Genomic DNA, 20,281 nt, shown 5'->3' with positions numbered 1-20,281 from the left:
GTAACATGATCTACTGAAAGAATTGTCTAGATACTAGAGGTCTATAGAATACAAGTCCTATTACTAAATCAGTATGCAACCTGTAGTGAGGGAAGTTACAAAGTGCCCAGAAGCTGCAAAGAATTGAGTGACAGCCCTCAAGCCTCAGAATTCTCCAAGAGCTGGCTGGGTCGGAGTTCTAAGCTGTTGAAGGGACAGGTTTCCTACTGTCTGTCTGGAGCAAAAGGACAAGCTTGAAGGGTTGGATTTGGACTCTCCCTGGACCACCTCATCTTTTCAGCTGCTTGCCTTTGAATAAGATCCCCATACATTCTGGTGAACAGAGTGATTGTGGAGGAGCCTTTCTCTCTCTTTCCTGGAACATCTGAGGATTCAATAGCTGGATTCCTGTTACCTGATGTAGGATGAGCTAATATAATAAAAATAACAATCCCACCTAAATTTAATTTACTTATTCAGTGCCATACCTATCAAACTACCAAAAAACTAATTTATAGAACAAGAAAAAATAAAAAATTCATCTAGAAGAACAAAAGATCTAGAATATCAAGGGAACTAATGAATAAAAATGTGATGATAAGGGCTTAGTAGTACCAGATCTTAAACTGTATTATGTAGTGATCATTAAACAATAGGGTACTAGCTAAGAGGTAGAAGGATGATCAATGGAATAGACTAGAGGTAACTGTCCTAAGTAATCTAGTGTTTAATAAACCCCCAAATCCCAGCTTTTGGGATAAGAATTCACTAATTGACAAAAACTCCTAGAAAAAGTAGAAAACAGTAGAGTGAAATTTTTATTTAAATCAATATTTCAGGTGCTATACCAAGATAAGTTCAAAATGGGTATACAATTTGAATGTAAAGAGTGATATTCTAAGTAAATTAGGTGAACATAGAATAGTCTACCTGTTGGATCTATGGAGAAGGGAAGACCTTAACCAAAAGAAGAGAGAGAACATTACAGGATGTAAAATAAATAATTTCAATTACATTAAATTTAAAAGGTTTTGTACAAGCAAAACCATACAACCAAGATTAGAAGGTAAGCAACAAACTGAGGAAAACTTTTTCCCTGATAAAGGTCTCATTTCTCAAATATATAAGGAACTAAGTAAAATTTATAAGAAACCAAGCCACTCCCCAATTGACAAATGGTCCAGGGATATGAATAGGCAGTTCTCAGAGGATGAAATCAAATCATATGAAAAAATTTTCTAAATCATTCCTGATTAGAGAAATGCAAATCAAAATAACTCTAAGATGCCACCATATACCTAGCAAATTGATCAATATGAAAGCTAAGGGAAATAATAAATAATGGAAGGGATGTGGCAAAATTGGGACATTAGTGCAATGCTGGTGGAGTTGTAAATTGATCCAGCTATTCTGGAAGGCAATTTGGAATTATGCCCAAAGAGTTTTAAAAGAATGCATGCCTTTTAATCAAGTAATACTATTTCTAGGTCCCTATACCAATGAGATTTTAAAAAATGGGAATGGACCTGTTGGTGCAAAAATATTTATGCCTGTGCTTTTTATAATGACAAAAATTAGAAACTGAGGGGATGTCCCTCAATTGAGGAATGGCTAAATAAATTGTGGTATCTGATGGTGATGGAATACTATTGTCCTATAAGAAATGATGAAACAGTTGATTTCTTTAAGAACTGGAAGACCCTACAGGAACTGATGTGGAGTGAAATAAGTAGAACCAGGAGAACATTATACACAGTCACTAAAACATTATGGGATAATCAAATGTACTAGATTTTTCTATTAATAGCAATAGAATGATCCAGGATAATTCTGAGGGAATCATGAAAAATAATGCTATCCACATCTAGAGAAAGAACTGTAGGAGTAGAACTGCAGAAGAAAATGTAATTTATCACTTGTTTCTTTGGGTATACGATTTGGGGTTTTGGTTTTAGAAGATTACTCTTACAAAAATGAACAATATGGGAATAGATTTTGAGTGATCATGTATGTAAAACCCAGTGGAATTGCTTATCAACTACCAAAAAGGGGAGGGAAGAGAGAAGGGAGACAACATGGATCATGTAACCTTGTTAAACTTATATGTAGATTTGTTACTAGAATAAAGTAAAGAAAAAAAAAGTTTAATGGTTAATCATGGTAATTGAGTAAACTACACTGACTCCATCTTATAACTTAATTCTACAGCCTGTTGAGTTAATTTTATATTCAATTATGGACCTTGTCTAAATTCTGCTTTATGAGAAAAGTTATTTTATGTGAACCTAGCCCTTAATGGCAGAGAAACTGGACAACCTCTGCTATTTAGAGACCTTTAATCAAGATTGTAGGTCATGTGGTCCAGAAATGAAGTGCAATGTATGACCACAAGGAGGTCACACACACACACACACACACACACACACACACACACATACACACTGGGAACTGGAGAGAGGGGGTGAAAGAGCTGAGGAAATGGAGAGAGGGAAGAGATCAATCTTCCCCTCTCTTCCCTTTGGGGAAAATAGAATAATTTGTCTTCCAGAGAGACAGAATATGTCCCCTCAAAGATTGAGTTTAGGAGGTGGAGGTTAAGGACTGGAGGAGAAGGTTTTGGAGATGTGACCCATGTCCCCCCCTCCTTCTTGATATTAGCTGTTTTTTCCTGCCTCTGGATCCTCCCAGTATCCCAACTGTCACTTTCCCCCTTTGAGACCTGAGTTCAATCCTCAGCCTTTGCCTTGAGCTAGTTCTCCTCTTTGGGGAAAGGTATGGTTCTCTCCAAATCTTCAGTCCCTTCTTTAATGTCAGAAATCAGGCAGACCTGATCTAAATGGTAACACTTTAATTTTAAGGACACACATGGCAGGGAGAGTAAGGATGTTGGGTGAGGAAAGTGGGAAACAGGAATCCCTATAGGTTTGCAACTGACCTTCCCCCTAAAAAAATCCTGAGGGGTTCAGACTATCAGCCTGACCATCCTTTCAGTCAGTTGCTGGTTGTCCTTCCTCCTAAGCTAATCTGGCTATAAGTTGAAGTTCAGGACAATTTGGGGAAAGAGAGATCTCAGTAGATGACTTCCCATAAAGTACCAGTCTACTTTTGTCTTCAACTTGAACCAGAGAGATTTAGGGGTTTACTGGAAGGTAGTCAGTGTCCAGAGGGATCCTCCATCTCAGAAGTCCTCCTCTCAGACCATCCACTCCAGGAGAGAGATGAGCAGAAGTAAGCTGGCAGTTTTGAATTCTCTCAGCTCCTCTATTCCTTCCTGGAATCTTGAGTCTTTCTTGCCCTTCCCCCCGCTTGGTCTGTTCCTTTGCATGGCTGGGTATGATTTTTTCTGTCCTTTTGTAACTTCTCTCTTACAGAAGTCAGATACTAAAATTGCTGTAAGGAGTTTTCTCATAACAATACATCTCAAGCAACCTATACATCTTTCTGAAAACTAGCCCTTTATTGATTAAGTATTATTGTTTCCAGGTTAATTCAGTTGTTTACAGAAACTTGGGAAGGAGTGAGACACCTCTTCCTGAATTCAGGAAATTGACCTGTTCATTCTCCCCCTCTCAACCCTGAAAGTCCTAATCATTCATCCAAATCAGATTACTTAATATTGTATTGTTTTCTTTCAATTAATTGATCTTATTTTATTAAGTGTTTTTAATATATAAAAGTCTGTATTCAATATTGCTATATTCATGTTCCAGTCCTAAACTGAAGAAAGGGCTTAGTCACAATTTGTTAGGCAATTGGCATGCATTACATAATAAATCTATATGCTCAAAAGAACAAATTATTGTTTCCTTGATCATTTCATTACATCAGAGACCATCAGACTAAAACCAAATTACCTAGCAAGCTTGCTCTATACTTTATATTTCAGAAGTGGTTGTGCAGTTTGTGGTGGCAAAAAACTGGAAAATGAGGGGATGCCCTCCAATTGGGGAATGGCTGAAAAAATTGTGGTATATGTTGGTGATGGAATACTATTGTGCTCAAAGAAATAATGAACTGGAGGAATTCCATGTCAACTGGAATGACCTCCAGGAAGTGATGCAGAGTGAGAGGAGCAGAACCAGGAAAACATTGAACACAGAGACAGATACACTGTGGTAAAATCAAATGTAATGGACTTCTCCATTAGTGGAAATGTAGTCATACAGATCTATTTGGAGAGACATATGAGAAAAAATGCTATCCATATTCAGAGGAAGAACTGTGGGAAAAGAAACACAGAAGAAACACAACTGCTTGATCACATTGGTTGATGGGGCTATGACTGGGAAAGTAGACTCTAAAAGATCACTCCAGTGCAAATATTAATAATATGGAAATCAATCTTGATCAATGACACATGTTAAACCCATTGGAATTGTGCATCAGATAGGGAAAAGGGGGAGGGGCAGGGGAGGAAAAGAACATGAGTCTTGTAACCATGGGAAAATATTCTAAATAATCTAATTAAATAAATTTTTTAAATTAAAAAATAAATAAAAAGAAGTGGTTGTGCAAAGTCCTCTCAGACTCTGTCTATAATTCTGTAAGCAACATCCTTCAAATATCAATGCCTACGTTTTGATATCATTTAGCTGGTAGGAAAATTGGAATCCTTGTGACTCTGGTGGTACCAAATTTGATAAGCCAATTTTCACCATAATTAGTCACATGTAAAACAGGAAGTATCAAAGAGAATTATTTTCAAAAGCAAGCTTTCTTAATTAGAAGGAAAAAAAGATGCTTGTTTCAATCCAATTTTGTCAACCAAACAACCCCAGTGAAAGAAAACTAGGAACTCCTATGGAAGAACTCTGTCTCCAGGATTCACTACTTTAAGCACTAAGGATTCCATAGCCAAAGAAGGCAGGTGTTTCCTAAGAGTGACCTGACTTCTCTTCTGGCTAAGAACAGTCTCAATATTGTCACTTCAGAAGCTCAACATGCTTTGGTCCTCAGAGTCAAAGGTGATGTGTGGAACTGCCAAGTCCATGAACACTAAATACCTGGAACTATGAGAGAATAAAACTGTGTGTGATTTCCAAGGGCCATGTGTTTTGAATTAAAGCATATGAATTAAATGTTTGTGAACAGTTTTAAGCAAATGGAAAAGATTGGGAGAATGTAATAATATAATGCACTACTAAAAAACACACATATCCTAACTTTGAAGTACTTCTAGTTTTCCTTGTTGTAGCAGAGCATCAATTTTTGTTGCTGGAGAAAGCTTTTGTTGTTGCTGTCTTTTTTTTTCCTTTTAAATTCTCATAGGCAGTTCTTTTTTTTTCTAGTGTACATCCTCTTCTCACCACAAGAGACACAATCAGTGTGTTTCCACATCTTGAAGAAATTACCTTCTCCTCTACATTAGATTCCAAATCTCCACTTTCTACTCTATTGCAGAGACAACTTCTGTAAGATCTCATATGGGTGTTGCTGAAATATCTCTCCCATCTTACCTCCCAGTCAAAGGCCACTGATTTAAAATGGTTACCCCATTTGGAAGAACAAAAGATCAAGAATATTCAGGGAAATCATGAAAAAAATGCAAAGGAAGAAGGCCTTGCAGTCCCAGATCTCAAACTATACCATAAAGCAGTGTTCATCAAAATAATTTGGTACTGGTTAAGAGACAGAGAGGAGGACCAGTGGAATAGACGTGGGGTAAGTAACCTCAGCAAGAGAGTCTATGATAAACCGAAAGATCCCAGCTTTTGGGACAATAATCCACTATTTGATGAAATCTACTGGGAAAATTGGAAAACAGTATGGAAGAGATTAGGTTTGGATCAACATCTCACACCGTACACCAAGATAAACTCAGAATGGGTGAACAACTTGAACATAAAGAAGGAAACTATAAGCAAATTAGGTGAACACAGAATAGTATACATGTCAGATCTTTGAGAAAGGAAAGACTTTAAAACCAAGAAAAAGTTAGAAAAAATCACAAAATGCAAAATAAAAAATTTTGATTACATCAAATTAAAAAGTTTTTGTACAAACAAAACCAATGCAACCAAAATTAGAAGGGAAGTAATAAATTGGGAAACAATCTGCATAACAAAAACCTCTGACAAAGGTCTAATTACTCAAATTTATAAAGAGCTAAATCAATTGTACAAAAAAATCAAGTCATTCTCCAATTGATAAATGGGCAAGGTACATGAATAGATAATTTTCAGTCAAAGGAATCAAAACTATTAATAAGCACATGAAAAAGTGTTCTAAATCTCTTATAATCAGAGAAATGCAAATCAAAACAACTCTGAGGTATCACTTCATACCTAGCTGATTGGCTAACATGACAGCAATGGAAAGTAATGAATGCTGGAGGGGATGTGGCAAAATTTGAACATTAATTCATTGCTGGTGGAGTTGTGAGTTGATTCAACCATTCTGGAGGGCAATATGGAACTATGCCCAAAGGGCACTAAAAGACTTTCTGCCCTTTGGCCCAGGCATAGGTTTGTACCCCAAAGAGATAATAAGGAAAAAGATATGTAATATTCATAGCTGTGCTCTTTGTGGTGGAAAAAAATTGGAAAATGAGGTTTTTGAGGAAAATTGAGGAAATTTCCCCTTCAATTGGGGAATGGCTGAACAAACTGTGGTATATGTTGGTGATGGAATTGATGCAGAGTGAAAGGAGCAGAACCAGGAGAACATTGTGTATAGAGACTGATACACTGTGGTACAATCCAATGTAATGGACTTCTCCATCAGTGGCAATGCAGTGATCCTGAACAACTTGGAGGGATCTAAGAGAAAAAAACATTATCCACATCCAGAGGAAGAACTATGGGAGGAGAAACACAGAAGAAAAACAATTGCTTGAATACATGGGTTGAGGTAATATTGCTGGGAATGTAGACTCTGAATGAACATCTTAATGCAAACACCAATAACATGGAAATAGGTTCTGATCAGGGACACATGTATTACCCAATGAAATTGTGCATTGGCTGCAGGAAGGCTGGGTGGAGGGGAGAGAGGGATTCTTGTAACCAAGGATAATGTTCTAAATTGACTAAATAAATTAATTTAAAAACAAACAACCAAAAACCAAAAAAAAAGAAAAATAATTAAATAAACTTATGTAAAGTCTTCTAAGGAAAAAAAAATAAAATAAAATTGTTTACCCATGTAACAGCTTTAGAATCTTCCCAATAGCAAAGACAGTCATGTACATGTCTTCTTGTCATTTCTCAGTTCTGCAGTTTTCCTACTGCATTTTCCACTTGTATAGTATCTTGTCCTAGTAGAATATTAACTCCCTGAGGGCAATTGAAAGTCCTTTTTGTATCTTCATTCAAGTCAACAAATGATTTTCAATTCAACAGGCATTTATTGAGCACATAGTGTCAAGTGCTAAAAGATTTGGGGAGAAAGAAGAAAGGCAAAAACAGGTCTTGCCCTCAAGGAACTCACAATCTAATTGGGAAGATAGCTTACATTTATATAGTACCTTACATTTTGAAAAAGTATTTTACTTAATGTTATCTTGTTTGATTTTTCACTAAAACCCCTCTGAGATAGGTATTTGTGCTTGTAATTTATCAGTTGCTTAATAGAGGCTTGTATAATTGAATGTTCTCAATTCCAATTAAAATTTAACATAAAAAGCATTTTAAAAATCATAAAGCAAACGTCAAGGTTTTGCAAATATTTAAAACTCATATTCTAAAGATTATATATGTAAAATTTTCATTTGCATTAAACTTATAATAATAAATATCTGTGAGATTGAACATTTTAATGAGAATCTAAATTTTATGCTAATTAGATGTTAAAATTAAAAGCATCAAGAGATGCTAAAGTTTAGGATTAGAATGGCTTATTGAAGTCAATTTTCCAGTTATTTTTTCCTAGCATAAAAATATAAAATAAAAAGACAAGAGAATTCTTCAAGTGCCACACTATTGCTGAGATTAAGTTTGTATTTAATTAAGTGAAAGCATCATGAGCAACCACACCCAAGTAAAATGTTTTCTCTGAGTTTTTAATCCTTAAAAGTTGACATTTCACTTTTAACATGGTCCTGTCATCTAGATTTTCCAAATCCCAGTTGACATATCAGATCTAAAAATGTCTTTCTCTAAGTTCTATTTATTTTTCTTCACTATTATGCAATAAAATGATTACTTCTTTTTGGCCTTTTAGTCTCTAGAGTTTAGCACCTTTATGTGAATATAACTAGCATTTAATAAATGATCTATGCAGAAAACTATGGAGAAAAGATAGCTTTTTCCAAAGATAGCTTTTGGTGGGGGCAAAAAGAACCAAAGGGAGAGAGTCATTGTTGGCAGGGGCAGGTGTTCCCAAGATAAAAACTGTTTCACTTAAGTCCAGAGTGTGGAGGCCTAGATCATTGATTAAACTCATTGAATGAAAAAGTGAATAAAGGGATGAAGTGAAAGAATGAATAAATAAACAAATGAAAAGATATGGTTTTTTCTCACTAGGTAATCTAAAGTTATTTCCTGAATTTTTAAAAAAATATTTTTTACTAAGAGAGTGATATAAATGTTCTAAAAGGAGTCTAGCCAATTTTAGAACAAAGTCCTAATTCAAAGTAAAAAGAAAGGATCCATATTTTTAAAAATATTTATAGAAGTACTTTTTGTTGTAGCACAAAAAGAAAAGAACAAGAACAAGAATTGGCTTTTATATAGCACCTACTATGTGCCAGGCACTGTGCTAAGTATTTTATAATTATTGTTTCATTTGATGCTTACAACAACCTTAGGAGGTAGATGCTATTTTCATCTACATTTTGAAAATTAGGAAATTGAGTCACTCAGAGATTAAGTGACTTGCCCAGAATCACAAAATGTATCTGAAATGAGATTTGAAATCTGGTCTTCCTGACTCCAGACTCCAGTGCTATATCTGCTACACAATCTAGCTACCAAAATGGGTGTCCATCATTTGAAGAATGACTAAGCAAATCCTGGTAGTTTAATGTAATGGAAAAATGCTTTCCCAAAAGTAATGATAAAAGGGAGAAATTCAGAGAAACTAGGAAAGATTTGTATGAATTGATGCAGAATAAAAATGAGTATAACCAGGAGAACAAATTAAATAACATATATAATATTGTAAAGGAAAACTGATCCATGCAACATTCATTCATAACTCCAGCAAATTAAGGAAGAAACATTGTTCTCATATGCTAACAAAGAGGTGATAGATTAGAGCAATGATAAAGAACCTATGGCATGAGTGCCAAAGATGGCATGCAGAATGCTCTCTGTGGGCACATGGCCACCCTTTCCCCCACCCCAAAGTTCATTATTAGAAAGGTAGATGAAATGGGACAGAACTGTTCTCCTCCCCCTCTCCACCTTGCCTGACTTTTTTTTTCCACATTGCCCACCCATCGGCCCAGAAGTCCAATGGGAGCATTTTCTTCCTCCCCTATGTGGTGTAAATGGGGGGGAGGGTACACTCAGGTTCTCAATAGGGGAGGGGCATAGAACAATAGAACATGGTTGGGGGGTATGGCAAGGCTCTTGATCTGGGAGGGCAAGGCCAAGCACTCCATCTCTAAAAGGTTCACCATCACTAGATACAAAGTACTCCTTTAGATACAAACTTATGGATTTGTTTTGTTTGACTATTTAATTTGTTACAAGGAAGAGCACTTTTTTTGAGGGAGGTGTTTACAGTTGAAGATCATGAATAGTGATGGTGATACAAAAAATGCAAAGAAAGAAAAGATAATCAGTGATATCATTATGATTATGATAATCTTATAGAAGAGAGCAGAAGGATGTTTCAAAGGAGATACAAAGGAAGTAGCATCATTTTATTAGGTTAATTTTTAATAAATGCTTTTAAAAATGTTGTATGTAGTAGAAGTTCACAGTTTCATTTAAAATGTTCTTTTCCTAGTCTTTGTTTATGAAAATGTTCATATTTGTTGATGTTTTTAAGCTCCTTTTTAAGAAGGGAAAAGATTAAATCATCTCTTGAAGAACCTGAATTTCATGCTTTATTTTAAAAGGAAAATTTCAGAAAAGTTTATCAGGCAAAACTAACGAACAACAACAAAAAAAATTCTACTCATTTATGCAGTGAAATACAAATGTTTAATGAACATATTTTGAATTTAATTAAATGGAAATGAATATTATAGAAGAACAGTAAGTTTTACTAACAAAGTGCCCTCTAGTTAGTGTCTTCTCCTAATTTAACTTATTGAACAAAATAATTTCTATAAATGTTTTCAATTATACTGAAATTCCTGTATTTCTCAAGTTTTCTCATCATATCTCAGATTTTAACTTAGATCACCTTGAGGACTCATTTTATAGCATTGTCTATGGCCTATTATTTTATGACAAATTACAAAACACACAGTCACAAGTGTCTAATGGAAACATTTAAAAGCTCCTTTATAGCCACAATTAATAGTAGAATAGCCTGTTCTATTCTAAGCTTCATTTCCACATACTTACCACAATACATCATATTTTTATTTTATGGTAACAATCTTGTCTAAGTGTTTAGTTTTATAAAGAAAAGAAAAAAAAGCCTGAGCAAGATCTAGTTTAAAACAGATTTTTTTTTCAACATAAACAAATAAGAAGGTATGTTTAACAAGAAGTTTCCAAGGATCTATTGCTCAGAAGCTGACTACTTGGGCCTATTTAAAATATACATCTGTTTGGGGATTTTGTTATTGTTGTTTTATGCCAGACCTGTAAGTAAGAAACTCTCTCTGTGGAAGCTCTCTCTATGCAGACCATCAACTGCTGGTAATTTATCCTATTGGAGAATTGCCTAGGTTACTGAAAGATTAGGTGGCTTGCACACATTCATATAGCAGTATTGGTGAGGAGAAGATAGGGCATGAAACACTTTGATGTCCCCTCTGTAAACCTTAAAATTCCTTAGACTTATAAATGTTGGAAATTTCACCATTGGGATATTTCATACTTGGAAAATTTCTTACTGATAGTCTATTGGAATGGGAACCCCATTGGCATGGGAGGTTCCTTCTCTTCCCTTCTTCAGATTACTTTAGGACAGAAACCTTTTGCTGAAAAATGGAAAGGACTTTGACCTATGCTTAAGCATAGAACAGGAATTTCTTTGAGTCATGATTGATTTTAGAATTGATACAATGGAGATACTTGGAATAAATCTCCACCCTATTCAGTTCTAACAGGATTGAGTAAGGGCTGCAGCCTAGATCAAAATTTAATTATTCCAATCTCTACCCTACTCAGGTTAACAGGATTTAGAAAGGGCTATAGCAAAGGAGCAAAGATTTAATCATTTGAAAATATGACCTTCAACAGACATGTGCAAAGCCTCTGGGCAGTCCTGGGTTAAGCTAGAGCCTCCATTGGCACAGGGAAATTGATGGACAGTGATTGGGAGATATGAGAACTGAGGGGAGGCAACTTGGATGGTTTCCTTAAAGATCAGGGGGGTCTGAAGACTCGGGGTGGTTGAGGAGTTGATCGGAGTGGTGGCAGTGTACTCTGAGAAGCTTGCTCTGAAGGAAGCTGAAGGTGGGGGCCTCTGAGACTGTTTCTCCATTTTGGTCACATGAGTAATAGGGACTGATCTCTTTTCTTTGCCCTAGCTATCTAAGGGCTTGGGCCTTTTGGCCCAGCCTAAACAGAAGGGGTATTTAAGCCCTATTCCCTTCTCTCCCTTTTTCTCTCTCTCTATCTCTAATTCCTTTCTTCCTCCTATTGTAATTAAACTCCATAAAAGATTGACTGCTGGCTTGAGTTTTCATTTAGGAATTACATAGCTGAATTCCTTGGCGACCTTAAATTAATATATATCAGTCTTTTAAAGTGATTTCCTTGTAACACCTCTCTATACTTAACGGCTTCTAAAATATTGGAATGAGAGATGTCTAATTTCTAAACTACAATAAAATGTCAAAATAATAGCTATCCTGGATATTTTGGACACACAATGCGGTTTAACGAAAGAGTATTTGCAGACAAGTCAATACACTTATATTTAAGTAGTTATGTGGTATGGATCTTTGGACAAGTCATTCCATGGGGCCTCAGTTTCCTTTTCTTTGAAACAAAGGAATTTGACTCATTCTATGACCTTTAGAACTTCAGGTAACAAAGAATGTATTTTGAGATAATACATTCATAAAAGCAGACCCAATAAGTTTTTGCATGGTCACATGCTTTTTACTCAAACCAAGGGTCATTTTTCAGTCATGCCCAACTCTCCCTGACCCAATTGGGGGTTTTCTTGGCAAAGATACTGAAGTGGTTTGTCATTTCCTTCTCCAGTTCATTTAACAGATGAGGAAACTGAAGCAAACAGGGTTAAATGACTTGCCCAGTGTCTGAGTCTAAGTTTGAACTCATGGAAGTGTCTTCTTTATCTTTATCTCTATCCACTGTACCACTTAACTGTTTTTAATATAGTCCTCTTAATTCAGTTTAACTGAAAATATTCCCATAGTCAGACCAGTAGTCATTGATAATGAATACAAAATTCTCCCTTTTACTCCTCATCAGCTTCTGTGTGATGCTATGGTAGAAAGCACTTGGCATTTGGAGTCAAAGTACCAGAGCTCAAATCAAAGGCAGATCATTTACAACAAGGATGACATTATACAAATTACTTATTCTCTCTGAACCTGTTTCCTCTGTGGGGGACAGACTACATGATCTTTAAGGTGCCTTTAGCTCTGAGTCTAGGAGTCTTCTTGTGATTCAGTCAGCTCATCATAACTGAGTATGGAAGTTTGGCTGAAGTGGGGAGGGAGAATCTTGACTTAGAGAAAACAATTTCCAGGCTTTTGAAATAATCTAGAAAAGAGGTAATGAGCAGACTGGCTAATATAACAGAAAAGGAAAATGATAAATATTGGAGTGGATGTGGGAAAATTGGGATACTAATACAGTGTTGGTGAAGATACAATCTGATTCAATCATTTTGAAGAGCAATTTAGAACTATGCTCAAAGCACTCTAAAACTGTGCATAGCCTTTGATCCATCAACACCAATTCTAGTTCTATATTCCAAAAATATTGAAAAAAGTGGGGGGGGTGTTATATGACAGTAATAGAAAACTATTGTAATATAAGGAATGAAAAGTGTGATAATTTTGGAAAAAACTGGAACGATCTACATGTACTGATGCAAAGTGGAGTGAGTTGAAATAGAACATTGTACACAGTAATAGTAATATTTAACTGTGAGTGACTTAGTTATTAAGACCATCCTAGCAACTAATGCTGAAAAATGACATCTGTCCTTTGAGAAATAACTGAAAGCTGAATGCAGCCTGAAACATACTATATTCCATTTTCTTTTTCTCCTTTTTTTTGAGATCTCTTTCACAAAATTACTAATATGGAAACATGTTTTGCATGAATGCACACATAAAATCTGTCAGATTACTTACTGTCTCAGAAGGGGACAAAGGAAGAGAGGATCTGAAGAATGAAGAGGATTTGGAACTCAAAGCTTTAAAAACTGCTTTTACATGTAATAAGGGGAAAATAAAATATTATCAAAAAAAGAGGTGATGAGGACCTGAACTAAGATGTCTAGGTATAAACTGAGAGAAGGATTTGGATGCAAGAAACTTTGATCAGGTTGAAAATGAAAGATTTGGCCACTCCTATGTGGGATGAGGGACAGTGAGGAAATGAGTGAGAATAGAAGCATCTTCAATAAGAGAACTTAGAGGAGGACAGGTTCTTTCCAATTTTGTTTATTGGGAGGTGGAGCCAAGACAACATCATAGTAAAAGGACTCCTTTAAATCTTCTTCCAACTGATCATTTCAAAAGGTCAGAAATCAAAACCAGAATAGTAAAGGGTCTCTCCCACTGGACACAGTGTGAAAGGTAGGATTCCCACCCTATAAGGGGATAAAACTACATAAGAAAAAAGCACAAGCTGACCAGTCCTCCCCCCACATACCATGCCCAGAATCAAAGCCATGACCAGGGCAATCTCCAATATCTCAGAAGTTAGCTGAAAGCACCATAGACTTACCCCTGAGGACTATTCCAGGCCCTGGCAGTGAGACTCGAAGCCTATTATCATGGAGCTTGGTCCTCACAGTGAAGGCAGCAGCACCTGGGGCCACAGTAGAGGCAGCAGGGACTGAAAAGATAGCCTCTGTGCAAAACAAACAGTGCAGCATGCTACACAGACCCAACCTTGAAAGTACAAGCCATGCTGCTATAGCATGGATGTGGCAGCAGCAGCATGCTAAGGAATATAGCCTCAAGGCAATGCTCTGAAGCACACTACACAAATCTACCTGCCCTCACTCAAGCCTCTGACAGGGAAGGGAAGATATTTCCAAGGCAAAGCCCTGCGAGTCAGAAGCTAAAAAATCAGTGACCATCAACATGCAGGAACCCCCATCCACCAGTTGCAAAAGAAGTAAACAACAGGAAAAAACTCTTGATTCTGGAAAATTTCTAAGGAGAAAAAGAGCAAAATAAAGAAGCAACAGAAGAAAGTGATAAATGAACAAATATATGCACAATCCCTCGCAAAAATGGAAAATAGTCACAAGCTCTGGAGGAACTAAAAAAGGAGTTTAAGAACAAAGTATGAAAGATAGGGGGAAATGGGGAGAAAAGTGGGGGAAAGAAACAAAAATAAAATAAAACAAAAACAACAGCTTAAAAGACAAAATTGCCCAAATGGAAAAAGAGGCAAAGAAATCAAATAAAGTAATAGGTAAATTGGAGACAAGAATTGATCTACTAGAAGCCATGAAAAGCAGGATAGACCAAAATGAAAAGGAAAAGGAAAAGATCGTAGCTGAAAATCAGTCTTTAAAGACTAGAATTGGGCAAGTAGTGTGAATTTTAGTTTTACTCCTCCCTACTTAGTCTTTAGAATTCTAGCAACCAGGAATGTATACACCCCCACTTAAGGATTGGGTGTAGGGAAGGAATGCCTATGACCAGCATGTGCTAGCAAGTGATAAATCATAAACAAGTGACTGACACCCTGGGCTTTCCTAAGCCAAGCTTAAGCCACCATTGGTACATGTGAGACACAGGAAGTGATGTAAAGAAATGCCTTCATATTTCACATCACTTCCTGTGAAAGAAACTTTTGGCAGTCTTAGTCCTGGAACTCGACCCTGGAAGAGCTCAACATGAGACCTCAGACTGCTTTCCTTTTAGATGGTCACATGGTAAGTTATAAGGTTGACTCCCCTTTCCCTTGGCTTCTGGAGAGGCCTCTGGCTGAGGCCTCTGAACTCCTGCCTGGCTCAGCCCATGCTGGAGCAGTTCAATTCCCTTTTCTCTCTCTCTCATTCTTAATTTTCTTCCTTCTATTGTAAATAAACCACCATAAATCCCATTCTGACTTGAGTATTTCATTGGGATTTAGAATTTAAATCTCTGATGACCAACTAAAATTATATTCAGTCTCAACCCTAAAATTTACCCTTAGCAGTCGAAGCTCTCGAAAAATAATTAAGCAAAATTTTAAAAAATGAAAAATAGAAGGAAACATGAAATTTATCATTGAAAAAACAATTGACATGGAAAACAGATCCAGGAGAGGCAATTTGAGAATTATTGGACTACCTGAAAACCTGGAACAACAACAACAAAAAATCCTAGACATCATTATACAAGAAATTATCCAAGAAAACTGCCCTTATACTCTTGAAAAAGAGGGCAAAATAGACATTGAAAGAATCCACAGATCACCTCCTGTAATAAGTCCCAAAATGTCAAATTCCAGGAATGTCAGAGCCAAGTTTGAGAGCTCCCAGACCAAGGAGAAAATACTGCAAACAGCCAAAAAGAAATAATTCAGATACCAGGGAGCCTCAGTCAATATTACACAAGATCTGACAGCTTCCACACTAAAGGACCTCAAGGCTTGGAATATCATTTTCAGGAAGGCAAAAAACTGGATCTACAACCAAGAATCTCCTCCCCATCAAACCTGACTATATATTTTCATGGGAAAGTATAGGCATTTAATAAAATAGAAGATTTCCAAGCATTCATGAAGAAAAGACCAGAACTAAATGGAAAATATGGTATACAAATACAAAGCACAAGAGAAACATAAAAAGTTAAACAAAAAAGAGGGGGAGAAAAAATTTAAGGGCTCCAATAAGGTCAAATTAATTACATTCTTATCTGGGAAAATGATCTCTGTAACCCCTGGTTTGTTTAGGATACTCTGAGCTTGAGATGTCTAATAGGCAAGTAATGATGAAAGATTGAAATTCAGGAGAGAGACTGGGACTGAATATGTAGAACTATGAAACATCAGCATAGAGATGATCACTAAGCCCACAGGAACTGATGAAATCTCCAAAAAGAAAGAATATGGAGAGGAGGGTGCCTATGGAACCACCACAGTGAAGAGGCCACATCTAGATGCTAAACCAGCAAAGGAAACTAAGTGCTAAGGGGAACTAAGGGGAACATTAGGAGATAGCATGGTAGAAGTCATAACTTTCATTTCTGTATTATGAGCTGATAGCACATAAAATAACCTACAAGGCAATAAAAATGTGATAAAAGCAATTTTACTATTTACACTGAAAAACATACAAGCATTTTGGTCTTTTGTTGTAGAATTGGGTTTAAGAATTTGAGCACCATCCTCTGACTCAAACTAATGCTTTTTCCACATCACCATTACTAGGTAGAGGAGGCATGCCTAAGACAAAAAGAACTACATTTAAGATTTTACATACATGAATCATAATAATAATTATTATTATATGTAAACACATAGTTATTTATATACATATACACATAAACATGCATATATGTTTGTATACATATATAGAAAGCATCTATATATGACATATATACATATGTGTAATTAGAATTTTCTCCCCAGAACTCTCCCAGCTTTCTATGTTCCTTCTCATGTTACATGCTAACAGAGGGAGGGAGGATATACATTTTGTGTGACCCTGCCCCTTGCTCTCTTTTCCTCTGATTGTGGCTGGAAAAGCGGGCTTTATGCCAGCCAAGAGAATATACACATGTAGGTTTACTTTTTGTTAGATAATTAGGTTTGAACTTCTATTTCTTATAGTTTATTTTCTTTCCACTTCAAGTGATTATTAATAAACTTTATAAAATATACTATAAAAATATAAAAAATAAAAAAACAATGAAAAATATTGGATTTATTGGATATTCATTTAAATCTTACACATAAATATGTATATGTATCTTTCTTATTCCAACCCTACCTCTCTCTTCTTGTTTAATCATTTCAGTTATGTCCAGTCCTTTGTGACCCATCCTGCATTTTCTTGACAAAGATCCTGGAGTACTTTTAGCCCATTTGACAGATGAGGAAACTGAGGCAAACATGGTTAAGGGACTCATATATAGAGTCACATAGTTACTAAGTGTCTGAGACTAGATTTGAATTCAGGTCTTCCTGACTACAGGTCCAGCACTGTATTCACTGTACCACCTAGCTGCCCCAATTCTACTTTTTAATATAAATACATGCATGTGTATGCATTTATATGTTTATATGTATACATATTTATTTATGTGTGTATATATAAATACATCTATACATATAGTTGTATATACTATATATAGATATAGATATATATGCACACATCCATATTTGTTGTTCAGTCATTCAGTTGTGTTTGACCCTTTAGGAGCCCAAGAACCACACTGCCCATAGGATTTTCTTGGCAAAAATACTAGAGTAATTTGCCATTTCCTTTTCCAGCTCACTTCACAGATGAGAAAACTGAGGCAGAAAGGGTTAAAATTGCCCCAGGTCGCACAACTAGTAAAAACTCAGACCCAGCAGCCTATCCACTGAACCATCTGACTGCCCCTGTATGTGTGTGCACACTCAATCAGGTCTGTGATTTTACTGATGAAGGGAACTTCCAGTGAGAAAATTCCCCATGCCACTGAAGAACAATTGCAGTTTATAGCCTGAGAATTGTTCCCTAGGGCACTAAGAAATTAAATCATTGGTTCTACAGCCAGTATGTCTTAGAGGTGGGATTTGAACTCAGATTCTCCCAATTTACAGTCCTCTCCATTGTGCCATTCTGCCCTACTCTGCATTATATTTGACAGCACCAACACTTACAGAATTCTTCAGGGACCTCCTTTCCCAGCATCCCTCTGAGCAGACAAAAAGGTTGTAATGACATTGTTTGTCAAAAGCCCAGAATGCTCCATGGTGGCCTCCTATAGAGCTCTTGGAGATAGAATTATCTTGGATCTACCACAGCCCACTCTGTTCTGAGGGTATTTTTAGCCCACATGGAAGGAAGCCATTTTCTTTGTGTCAAGTCCCCTTTCATGTGTTGTTTACTCTTCTGGGTCTCCTGGGCCACACTCGAGCGCCCCCTTTTCACCCATAGGAACACACTGTTCACGTGCAGGCCTTCCCTGACCATATTTGTACTGCCTTGTAAAGTCCAATTTTCTCTAACTGCCATCAGGCCATGCCCTATAAATCACATTTGTGTCCCATTTAAAACACAAACCACAATAGACACTGAAGAACAAAAGGAAGCACAGGCCCAGCTTTTTGGACAAAACTCCCACACATTGATAATTAGAAGCACATAAATCTATGAACATACAGGGAACAGTGCAGCAGCAACCACGCCTTGTGCTGCCTGTCTTCCAGCCTCATCCACTTTCAATTCTGCCCCAAAACCCTTGGAACTGCTCGGAGGGCAAGCAAAGATTAACGAAAACCTTCTGGGAAGAAGCCGCTCCAATTCCAACCCCGGCTACAGAATGCCAGGGGAGGAAGAGGCCTTCGGGAGCCTTTCCTATGGAAGACACCTTTTCCTGAAGATAACTGGTCACTCCCACCTCATTTCCTTTCAAGAAGCATTGTTACCTCCCCCTACTCACCTCAGAATGGCTTATTGGACAGAAATCAAATGGAAAAATCCACTTCAATAAGAAAGTCTATCTCAGTGCTACAACTGGAGATCAGAGAGTCACAGTTCTTCTTCCTAAGGGAAGCAAGGCCTCAGCAAGCATTTGAAGCCTATTTCAGAATGCCAAGTTATTTTCAAAACTATAAAAACATTTTGCCCCCCAGCTTATATAAACAGCTCCCATGAACAGTGTGGAGTTGGAGTATTCTGGGTGTGTTTAATTAGCCATCAAAATTCCATAGTTCTAAAGTAGAATAAATTCTTTTACAAAATGGTCCCCAAATTTAAATTACCATTAAAGGTGCAAATCTAATGGAAAGGGAAGCACTTTTCATCATGATTTAATGCAGCTGATTTTGATTTACTGCCCCAAATCCATTTAGGGTCTCTTCTCTTCACCAAGGTATAACAACAGCCCTTGGAGTCATATCAAGAAGCCAGATAGAGTCCCTTAAGAAACAGATTTTCTTTTTTTTTTCCTTTTAAAAGTATAAGTGGGAACCTGAAGCTATTCCAAAGCTCCATTCTCTCAGTAAAACCTAAGTGTACAGTTCAACTCTTCAAAAGAATGTAAAATCCAACAAAGGAGGGATTTTTTCCTTTCCTGATAGTATTTTCCCCACTGCTTACACATAGTAGCAGAGGTGCCTAAGAAATACTTGCCATTTGACCAATTCACTCATTCATTCTTTCTGTCTAAACTGTCTGTCACAAACAACTTATGTGGATAATATTGTACTATATAGAAAGTTGAATTATCAACTGGTTAAAATGTCATACCAATAAGATTCAGGTTTAAATTAGATTTTAAGAGACCTATTTGTTAAATTTGGGAATGTAGATTAGGTTTTTTTTAAGTCCTTCTAATCTGGAGATAATTAGCTTTAATCATTAAACTTGGTCTTGATTAAGCATCTGATAAAGAGTCTGTTAGGCCCTCAGCAAAATAGTAAGCCCAATAAAACACCGAAAATAATCCGGCCAAGCTACGAGGAAAACCAAATCGCTACTTAACTTCCAGGATCTGTTTGTTTGTTTGTTTATTTTTGTTGTTGTTGTTATTATTGCTGTTTTTTATTTAATGTTTTAAGGATAGAAAATAAATTAAGTCTCAGAAAGGAATGGAACTTTTTTGACAGAGTCCTGAGCAGAGACCAGCCTAGGCAGTCTCATGTTTGGATTCATCTTGGATTAGAAACTCGTGTCACTCCTTTTCCTTGGGTTTCTAAATAACAAAAGTGAGGAAGACAAAAACACACTAGTGATTACATTCCTCAATAGATTTTCTAGAAGTTTGAGCCAGAAACATTTTTCATTCTTTGACAGAAATCAGGAAAAAAGAAATAGAAACAAAATATAAAAATAAATGTATTCCAGGTTTCACTTATATCATACAGAGCACTGT

Source organism: Monodelphis domestica, chromosome 3 (assembly GCF_027887165.1).
Source record: "Monodelphis domestica isolate mMonDom1 chromosome 3, mMonDom1.pri, whole genome shotgun sequence".
Lineage (NCBI taxonomy): Eukaryota > Metazoa > Chordata > Mammalia > Didelphimorphia > Didelphidae > Monodelphis > Monodelphis domestica.
The sequence above is the reverse complement of the archived record's forward strand: the minus strand, read 5'-3'. Positions refer to the sequence as shown.